Source organism: Coturnix japonica, chromosome 7 (assembly GCF_001577835.2).
Source record: "Coturnix japonica isolate 7356 chromosome 7, Coturnix japonica 2.1, whole genome shotgun sequence".
Taxonomy (NCBI): domain Eukaryota; kingdom Metazoa; phylum Chordata; class Aves; order Galliformes; family Phasianidae; genus Coturnix; species Coturnix japonica.
In genome coordinates, this window is record NC_029522.1 from 5,265,748 (window position 1) to 5,277,065 (window position 11,318).

Sequence of the window (11,318 nt, forward strand, 5' to 3'; positions counted from 1 at the left end):
ACTGAACATGACATGCCAGGCTACAGCAAAACTTGTTTTTTCTGATGTTTTGTATAATATGTTGAGACCCATTTTTGACAAAGGTCTCAACAATGAGTTCATCTTTACATAGAGGCAGCTGCTCGGTCTGCACATTTTCAAAAAAAAGCCTTTGTGCACTTCTCAAATGGAGTTTTTCAAGTGTTGAGTAGATTTCATTTGAGTCAGGCTGTGTTTTTTTCAGTTGTGAATTTTAGTTACCATTAATTGCAATGACATTTAATAAACGGAGGGCTGAAGTGTCTCTCCTACGAAGAAAGGCTGGGGGAGCTGGGTTTGTTCAGCTTGGAGAAGAAGAATCTTCAGGAAGACCACAATGTAGCCATCAAGTATTTAAAGGGAGCTTATACACAGAAGGGGCACTAAATTGTTGCACATTCTGATAGTGATAAGACCAGGAGAAGCTATTTTAACCTAAATGAAGGGAGATTTAAATCAGGGATTAGAAATAAACGTATTATCTTAGGGCTGGTAAGGCACTGGCACTGCTGCCCAGAGAAACTGTGGATGCTCCGTTGCTGGAGGTGTTTGAGGCCAGGCTGGATGGTGCTCTGGGCAGCCTGAGCTGGTGGGTAGCAACCCTGCCCACAGCAGGAGGGGTGGAACCCTATGTGCTTGAAGACTCCATCCAACCCAAGCCATTCTATTTCTGTATGGAAGTTCTGTTTTACAGTAACTATCAGCAGTTGTTAATTTTTCTAACAATTTCTTACAAACATCTTTTTGAAAGGGGATATCCTGATTGCTCAACTGACTCTTTTTAAAAAGTATTTCAGCTTACAACACAATTAAATATAAATATATATATGTTGTATATACCTAAATATGAATATATAATATAAATATACCTAAATACTTGAAAACAGTAGACCTTCAGCTCATATATACCCTCATTAAACTTAATATGTTCTGAACCCAGCTTATTCCATAACACCCCAGCTACTGTTAATGTTCCCTAGGAAAGAATTTAAAACATTGTGTATTCACTGGTACACTGAACTGTACTTCAGTAGATGCTATCACTTCAAAAAATCTGTGCACCACACCATATTTGGTTAGCAAGAAAAAGTTCATCAAATAGATTACATCAGAGAGTACCTTTGTTTCTAAGTATCTATGATAATCTGGCAAAGCTGAATCATATCTACACTAAGATAGTCAGGATCTTAAATCTTAATGATTTTTTATAATACATTTTGAAGATATTTTGAAACTAAATGGTTGCTCAAGCTGAGGGGAGATCATCAAGACAAGAACACAGAGGCAGAAGTAAAGAACAAAAAAATTATTACTAAGTCAAAGTTATCAAAGGTCTTGAGAAGACCTAACAGAAAGATTAATTAAGAGATCAGAAAGCTTTTGAAGAAAAAAAACAAAACCAACAAAACAACAACAACAAAAAAAAAAAAACAAAAAAAAAACAGGCATACTTCAGTAGCAAGGAGTCAAGGTGTATTATTACACACACAGCAAACCATAGTTGGGGAAGACCAGCTAGAATGAACAGATGATGTAGTAAAACAATTTCTATCCTTTAGGATCTGGTCTATAGAATGCAGCTGAAGAATGGTTCTGAAAGGTATAATTTGAGAGGTTAAAAGCAAAACAAATCTTAAGTACAAACACAGACTCTCTTGGGCCTTTCTTGGCAAATACAACCTATAGAATTCTTTTAGTTCCCATTTGCTTGCTTTCTTTTGTGCTTTATCATTCAAGCAGAAGCCACAAATGTGTTCAGAAAGTGTTTGCAAACATGAGTTCTATAGAATAAGGCTACAACTAACAAAAATGTAGTATTGGTCACAGTTCAGAAAAGATTATGTTGAAGTTGAACAAACCTGACAAGGTATTACTCGTTGTCAGTTAAAGTCCTTCAGGATCTACCTCTCATGAGAACCCTCTTAAAAGTGAGATGGGGACTTAGCTCTCAAGTCAGATAAAGTTACAAAAAAATTGAACTGTTTCACCTGAGAAATTGAGATAAACTCTTCAAACGCACAGCAGCTAGAACATAAGGAAAGTGCAATGTCTTCAGCAGCAGCCTTCTCTAAAAAAAACTAAACCAACATCTCTGGCCTCAAGAGAACTATGTGCATTCTCCTCTTCAATGTTACACATTTTACTTACAGTAATGGCAGTAGAAATACCCTGTTTTATTTTTATACTTTTACTCAGTGATATTCATATTATATTCTAAACCTCTGTTGGTTTATTTAACCACAGGATAACACTGCTTTCATGTCAATAGAAATTCAATGGGTATCTGTATTCTAAACTAAATATTTAATTGTGATGCTATCAGGCTATTTTGTTCATTGGTCAAATTATATCACAAACAAATCTCGCCTGAGATTAACAAGACTCCATGATGCAAGAGAAGCTCTGCCTGTACACAAACCACAGAAAGGCAACTTGAAAACAATAGCTACAAAAGAAAAGCAACAGCTGACAGCCTCCATCTGGTCTCTTACCACACCCACCTGTCTGGGATAAACACACTATTCATATCACAGAGTAACAATCTCCAACAGAGAAAGTCATTCTTCAAGATTTGCAGATGGCATTTAGGCCCATTTCCAACTGAAATACACGTTCACCTTGAAAGATATACAAAGTAAATTCCTACTTAACTTTCAGAGTTGTTCGTTTCTTAACAGTTGATGTATGTAAGACTGTAAGTAAAACTAGTAGATACATTTAAAAGATGTTCCCAAGATAATTCTTTTATGCTCAGGCTACCTAGTGTTTTATGATACCTGCTCCTCTGAGCTTATGAAGTAACTCCTTAGCAGGAAAAGGTAAGTCATTTGAACAGCTGAAGAACATTGCAAAGAGTTTACAAGACAAAGACTGTGACCTACAAGAAGTTTTTTTTTATTATTACCAGCTGTTTTTAAGATCTATATAAATCTAACAGAATATTTTAAACTCTCACACATGCAAAAAAGAACTAGGATTTCCCTGCTTGGTAAAGCAAAAGCTACAAAATATTATGCTTGATGCTGTAAACAGAAGTTTAAAAACAGAAATGTTTCCTTCTGTCTGAGTCCTGTTTGTAACCCCTGTCAAAATAAGGTTTCCTTATTGTTGTTCACATCTTTCAGCTAGGGACCAAGATCAGAACAAGTAAGCTAAGTGGAGGTAAATGAAGTTGCAGTTTACAGTTCACAGGGAAAAGGTTGTGCCTGCTCTCATATTTTGAGTGTCTTAGTCACAAGAAAGATGTTCTGATTAAACTGCATGTTTGGGCTGCTTCCTTAAGAAAAACCACTGTTGAGACATTTCTCAGTGGCGAATCAACTACAAATGTAAGGAAAAGTGTTTCCAAACAAGAGGAGAAAAGAGAGAAGTCCTCAGTTCACTGAGAGAAATAAGGCCTAATAACTACAGTATCTCATGGGATGCCAGCTATGTGTCTGCATCACATTCAAGTTAAAAGAAAAACACGTAATATCTTAAATATAAAACACCATGACTATCATAAGCAAGTACTGGATCAATTCATTCAAGTGTGGGAAAAAGAGAACTGTGGGAAACCCCACAAGGGAGGCACAATGAAGCCTGTGCTGACCTTTATTCAGAGTTCCCAAGAGTAAATACAAAATGAACTATAGCTTACATTGTGTCAAGTTCTTATGATACTCTACATTTGATGTGTGAACTCTGTTGTACTCAGTAACAACAGTAAAAAAAAACAAGTGAGGGTACAATCTCTCCTTAAATATTCAGTAACTACAAACCAAAATTACTTAAGTGTAAGGCATTTTTTTGCCAGCAGCGTAGTGCCCAAGAGGTTTTTTCTCCCTCTCTGTCTCTTTCCCTTACTTTGATCAGGATTTTCAAGGGAAGATTAAAGTCAACAAACCTGAGAGAAAATAAGCTGCATTCTTTTTCAGAGAAAGGGAGAAACTGGGCCACCATAATACTGTTCTTCATAAGGACTGCATATAGTTTCCTGATATTTGTACACATATCAGCAATGTGTCAATATTTTTTTCTTGTGGTTGCATTAGTTGAAGCTGTATTTCTCAATGAACACATGCTGCTGCCTTCAAAATCACTTCTTCCCCGAAAATGCTGCATTTATAAGCACACTCTTATTTTAGCTCTAAGAAAACTCATGTAAAAAAATGATCTTAGAAGACTGAAACATGAAGGCATGAAAGAGAAAAGGCATTGCCATAGCATTGTAAACCCTCTCAGCTGTGTGTTGAAGTTCTAAAGTCTTGAATTGCTGCCAGATGCACAACATTTCAAATCCATTTATTGCTGCATGATGAGATTTTCATGAATATCCAAGCCTCATAGATGCCTACAGACAGATAATGCAGACCACATAACACAATAAAAGTACAGAACGTTAATGCAGACATGCAAGAAAGGGTGTGTATTTTTTTTTAAGAATTAATGGTTTTCAAACAAATAACTTAAAATCAGTTCTCTAAGAATAAGAAGGAGCAAGGTGGTTAAGGTTTCTGCACAAGATTGAATGCAGAAATTTCTATAATCTTTCTTGCATCACAATAATTTACCAGTAACTGAAACAAAGCCTTTCCAGTCATCTAACATTTATGAACCTCTTTAAATCTGGAAAAGCCTTCCTGAATCTATTTTATCACCAAACATGAAACACATAATCTTTTGAGTCACATCCTCTTCTGCCCTAAGAAGGGGAGGCTTAACCATTTCAGTAACCCTGTGTATGGTGGCTTTTTTTTCCACAAGCATTGCCAAAAATGCACTCCTCATCCTGGATCTGTGTGCTCAGAAGTGAATAAATGAGCCAAGAATGTACACAATCCCCTAACCTGTCATGTTCTTAGCGATTATCCAGAAAAAATGACCCTATTGTTGTACTACTACTGTCTCCCATGGCTTTTTACATATGAGTATTTTGAAAAAGGGAATGATATTTGTCTCTCCACCACAAAATCAGAGAACAGCATTTACACAGTACACTGATAGCTAATAACAACCATAAATACGCAGCTATGCTTCTGTTAGTGGTTTCAGTGTATGCTGAGTTTGACTTGCCAACTAATCTAAAAGAGATATGGGAGGCCAAATTCAAGCCATGAAAGATCATGAAACCATAATGAGGAAAGTCTATACTTAACTATCAGGGAGCTGTGAAGCGTTTCACAATACAATAGCAGGACACGGGGAAATGGTTTTAAGTTAAAAGAGGGAAGATTTAGGTTGGATGTTAGGGGGAAGTTCTTCACTAGGAGAGTGGTTAGGCCCTGGAACAGGCTGCCCAGGGAGGTTGTGGACGCCCCGTCCTTGGAGGTGTTCAAGACCAGGTTGGACGGGGCCCTGGGCAACCTGATCTAATAAAGATGTATGTTTGGTGGCCCTGCTAGGCAGGGGGGTTGGAACTACATGATCCTTGAGGTCCCTTCCAACCCGGGTCATTCTGTGATTCTGTTTCATTTACTTTAGCCTGGTTAGCTGATGCCTTAGATTCACTTTCCTATGGTTCTCTAAAGATACAAAATATCCAATGCAGAAACCTGTCTCATACTCTAGGAATTTAAAACTGGATCTAGGAATAAAGACTGGATGTTGTGTTGAGGGACATGGTTTAGTGGGAGCTATTAGTAATAGGTGTGCGGTTGGGCTGGATAATCTTTTAGGTCTTTTCCAACCTTGGTGATTCTATGATTCTATGAATTTCACTGCTTAACAACTTGACCATATCCAAAAATCTATCTACCTATGCAAAGTTGTACATCATGGCTTTTACAATTACATATGTGCCATCAAAGCACAAAACAAGAGACAATATGAAAATAGTTTTCTGAGTAACTACCCAGCATTTTGATCTAACTATTCCAATAATTTTGAAGACCAATATTTAAAAACAACACAATCAAATAAGAAGCCACACAAGGAGGGCTTCTTTTGTTGACCTACACGCGTATACAAAATCCCTCCCCTCCCAGGAGTGGAGTATCAGCTTTTGAAAACCGAAAAGAACTTGAGCTCCCTCTTGTGACAGACGGTCAGAAAACAGTTTCACGATGGAAGCTGCCTCAAATTGAGAGCACTTCAGTCCAATGAAGTTTCCTTAGAAAGATTATAACTCAGAATGAAATTCCTTAGATTCAAGTGTTACCTGATGCTATCCTGCATTAAATGCATTGATAAATTGAAAGTAAAAATTGGTAAATTTTCAGTTCTGTAGAATATTAAAAGGCCTCTGGTGGGAAAGATTTATTACTTTTGATGTCTTGAAAAGGATGTTATCGTGCATAAAATCATGCATTTTTCTGGCAAATGCTCTCATCAATACACAGCCCATTGTACAGTACAAACAGGCAATCCACCTGAACAAGGTTTTACTGCAATTAGAGCTCCTTATCCCTACTGCAACATCCTTCTATACATGCAGCAGGCAACATCATCTGACTAGCAAAGTGACATCTTTGATTTGCAATGTTAGAGCTGCTACGAATATATCAATATTCTACATCAAGGCCAAGTGGACAGAATGACACTGCAGTCCAACAGTTTAGGTTCTAGCAAAAAACCATATTTGATGGGATACACTTTTTTTTTTTTAAGATACTCTCATAGCAGTAACACAAAAAGAGACACATTGCCCTGTGATGAGTATGTTCTTATAGCATAAATACAAACGATATTATGAGTCAGGGAAGAATGTCTTCAAATCACGTCTTTGGAAAACAACATTTGCTGAAACAGAGCAGATTGTCCTGTTTCTGTAATTAAATCAATAAAATACATTTGATGAACCACTTGAATTTCCAGACAAGTTACTACCATGCTGACAGTCTCAGAAGTGACAGAAGGTAATCTCATAGCAGATGTGTGAATTACTGTTCTGGTTTGTCTCAACTATCACCTGCCTGCGTCATACACAGGAATAATTTAATCACAGAAGCAAACACATGGAAATTAAACAGAGCAAAGATTTGCTGCTTTGTGGCTTCAGCACAATTATCAAATAAAAGAACTGAGACTCCTGAGAACTGTCTACAAGTAAACTATGAAAATCCTTATAGTGACTAACAAGATGAAATGAACCTCTTTGGAAATCATTTACCTTCAACCTCGCTGATGCATTTGTATAACACCAAAGAAACTCAGCATACGTTAATAGTTTTCATTAAGTGTCATTACAATGTAAGAATTTTAATCACTTTGGTTGAACTATAGATTCAAATTTGCTTCCCTCCAAGATAAAAAGAGCCCTTGTACAAGCACAATACATCATCAACTATTGGAAATTAAAGCCATGAAAAATGAAAAAGCTTCTATCTAAGGATGCCAAGAGCAAAACTATTAACCACAGAATAGAAATAAAGATCACAAATTTGGAAATATTACAGGTCACATCAGAAACAAAACGACAGAAATACAGTAGAAGAAAATAAGACAGGAAGAAAATATTGCAAATACAACACCTAATTTATCAAACTAATACTGAAAGTCCCAGTGACTGACACAGGGGCTGAGATCAATTAAGGTGACCATTAATAACACAAGAGGCAGGACAAAACACAACCTCAGTAAAACTACAGATGATACAAAGCCAGGAGAAGTGGTTGATGGATCAGTTGGTTGTACTGCCGATGGCTGGGGAAAGGCAGACAGGAATGACAAGTTCAACAAAGGGAAATGCAGACTCCTGCAGCTGAGGAAGAATAATCCCATGAGTCACCAGTAGATGCTGACTGTGTGAAATACCTTGAGTGTCCTGGTGAACAGGCAGAACATGGGACAGCGGGTGGGCCTTGTAGCAAAGGTGATCAACAGCATCCTCTGCTGCTTTAGGATGAGCACTACCAACAGATCAAGCAAGTTAAGTATTTGGCACAGTTTAAGCCTGACTAAACACAGCTGGAGTGCTGTGTTCAGCTCTGGGCTTTCCACAGATGAACACACTCATGTCACTCCAGAAAAGTGCCATAATGATAATAAATGGATTAGAGCACATGTCATACAAGAAGAGGCTGAAAAACCTGGAAATGATAAGCTTCACCTATTCATTTCTATAAATATCTCATGGAGGGTGAGTAAATAAAACAGTGTCAGACATCCCTCAGTGGTGAAATAATGAAAGGCCATAGACACAGACTGAAATCCAGGAAATACCTTGTAACAAGTAGAAATATTTTATTTTCATTTTACTATGAGAGCAGTAAAAGATGCTTTCCAGAGAGACTGGGGGATCTCCATCCCAAAAGATAATCCAAACTCAACTGCACAAGGGACTTCTTTGCCATATGATTATTTCTAATATGATCATTGGAAGAAATCAACCACCAGTCAACTAGTAATTATGACAAAGCTGGACAGGAAAGCAAACCCTGTGTCACTATCAATACATACTGACAACTGAAGAAATATGTCATTGCCATTATTAAGCAAGATATTTTAGTATACAGTGATATAACTGAAATCCCCCTCCTTAGGGGCAGAGTCAGTCTAAACAGATGAGGCAGGGAAAAGGAGAAAGGAAATATTATTGTTAGAAAACTGAGGTACTGAGCAATTGTGCTCAAGGCCACTCAGGAAGTTTTTAGAAAAGCCAGGATCATTAGAATCTCTAGAAGTCCATCAATGCAACACAAGGTCACCTTGCTTTTTAAGCCTTAAAATAGATTTCTTACCTCTAATTCAGTATCTCCGACAGAAAACATCTTCTGCTTGCAGGATTTGCAGGAGATTTTCCTAGATCCAATAATTCTCTTTGATTCTCACAATCTTTAATCCTATTTTTCAGTCAAGTTTTCTTTGTTTGTTTTTTTTAAAGGTGTTTCTTTGGAATAAAAATTCACGTTGCTCACAGTATTTAAAGACTCCTGGGATAAAGCAACTGTAAACACCTTGAAAACAGATACAATTCATTCTCAAGCAAGGCAGGCAGCATCTGTCAGATTGAATTCTAGAGAAAGAGAAAGATTTACCTTGTGAATTTCATGGGCTTAAGCTCAATCTAAGTGTGCATATCTCAAGCAGGATGAAGTTATGCACGTAGATCACTCCAGAAGTAATTCCTTCTACTTATTTCTATGGAAACTACAAACGATACAAAGAGCACAGTAACACTGGTTGATAGAGCCAATGCTCAGAAACCAAATCCTATTTTTCAGTATTGTCACCATTGTCAGTTCTAATTTCTTTCCAGAAATTAGAGGGACAGCATTTCATACTACTTCATGTAGTTTTAACTCTGAAAATGGGATGCTTTCTACCTAAGTAAGAAATGCAGATTTATAACCGTCTTAGGAGGCGAGAGCTAAAACTGTGTTTTCCTCTTGAAAACTGAAAAGAGAATCGAGCTCCAGCGTTCAAAACTGCATTGTGTTAGAAGGGAAATAATCCACTGCTGTCTGGACTCTTCATGGTAACAGCTTAGAGATGAAGATGGATGATGCCACATATACATACTTCTATCAAAGTCAATGACAGTTCCAAAAGATTTTATGTACTGACAGAAAAGAAGAAGCTTTTTCTGTTAAAATACAATAAAATGAAATAAAAGGCACTCGCTGTCTCAAAAAAACATTGGAAAAAGCACCCTATTACATAAGAGTTATTTGTAAAGACTATTCATACAGCTGGATCCCACCATATAAAGAATTCTCACACTATGGATACACTATTTGAGATGCTAGGTATGCTGGCAAAAATCTGTACAAGCTGGTCTGCTTAAAAGATGGAGCAAACAGTGTCACTTTGCCCTTTGTAAGCGCAGGAGAAGGACTGAAAGCACTTCTGCAAACCAAAGGGCAAATCAGTGTTAGACTGGCTCTGGGACAGGAGCTATTGAAAAGTGAACCATCACCTCGTAAGAGCAAAATGACATTCAATATATCTTGCAATGGATTGGCTCAGATCTGCAAAAGGGAATGGTCTGTCACATGGGATATGTAATAACCAATTTTAACAACATCGTCATTTGGCTACGAGAACTCTCTGTACTGTGACTTGTGAAAGATGCGTGTTTAAACTGTGCAACAAAGCTGCTGATCCACAACACGTACTGAAGCAGATTCTTCCTGAAGGCTGCTCATTAAACAAGTTCACAGAACCCTGATATGTGGTCATAGCTATAAACTCACACAGACCTACAGTGAGTCATGGGGACCAACACATCCCACACAGGCAAAAGCGCCAGCGGGAACTGCAACTGAAAGCAGAAGTCTATTTACCCACTCAATCATATCCCTCAATAAAACACCTTGACCACCCCCAGAGACAGAAAACAGCCCCATGTAGCCCGTTCCAGTGCATTATCACTCCCAAGGCCGTTCCCTCTGGTCCTATTGCTGTTACCTGGCAGCAGCGGCCCATCCCCGCCCCGTCCGCTGCTTTCTTCCACCTCGTCGTTGAGGGCTACGAGGGAGCGGAGAGTTCTCCCCCTGGCGGCTGCCACGCAAATAGCTCCGAACGGCAGCGGGGCTGCAATCAGCAAAACGAAACAAAAAAGGGGAGATTGGAGAAAAGCAGCAGCGAGCACAGAGGAGGAGGCAGACTGCAGCTGCGGGGAAGAGGTGATGCCGGCAGGTGGCTCTGCAGCCCATAGCAGCCGGCTGCTGCCGGGGGGGAAAGCGGCTGAATAGGGAGAGATGAGGCAAGAGGGGGACCAGCCGCTTGTATTTAAACGCGTTTTAAAACCCCATCTCGATCGGCTCTGCTGTTTCTATTTAGGCTGATGAAGTGAAGCGGCAGCACAGCAAGGTAACTCGGCTGCTGGGAAGGGCCAGAAAATTCTGACAAGGCCGCACTGCTTTAATGCTGAAGTTGAGCTCAAGAGATCAACTGCGCACGAGTGCTTTAACATCACGGGTATTCCCTAGCTCAGCATCCCATTATGACTTTGGCAGCACCTAAACCGTACCATCTCATGTATGCTATCTATATCACCAGGTGACCTTTTTTTTTGCCCAGGGAGGTGGTGGAGTCACCGACCATGGGAGTGTTCAAGAAATGTCTGGATGTTGTGTTGATGAATATGATTTAGCCATGTAGTATTGGGAATGGTTGGACTAGATGATCTTCTAGGTCTTTTCCAACCTTGATAATTCTGTGATTCTGTGACCTTATGTCACCAAAACCACAATGCTCTCCAATTCAGAGCACGACTCATTCAGCCAGGTTACAAAGCAATCACTAGTTTGATTCTCAGTTCCTCTCTTTGACTTTGTTTCCTAAAATTCAATGAACTCCAGTAACTTTAGTGTCCCTCAAATGCACCAGTCCAACAATGCTTCCTCATCACGTAATATACATACATAATAATTGAC

General features: G+C 38.7%; 1 long non-coding RNA gene across 1 annotated transcript in view; it reads right to left on the bottom strand.

Annotated features, from left to right (window-relative positions):
- The window catches only part of LOC107316438, a 29,302-nt gene extending 18,358 nt beyond the window's left edge, over window positions 1-10,944 (bottom strand). The window contains exon 1 of the long non-coding RNA XR_004308043.1: window positions 10,348-10,944. This is a non-coding gene — a long non-coding RNA (uncharacterized LOC107316438). The remainder of the gene's footprint in view (window positions 1-10,347) is intronic.
- Between the last annotated feature and the right edge of the window lie 374 nt (window positions 10,945-11,318).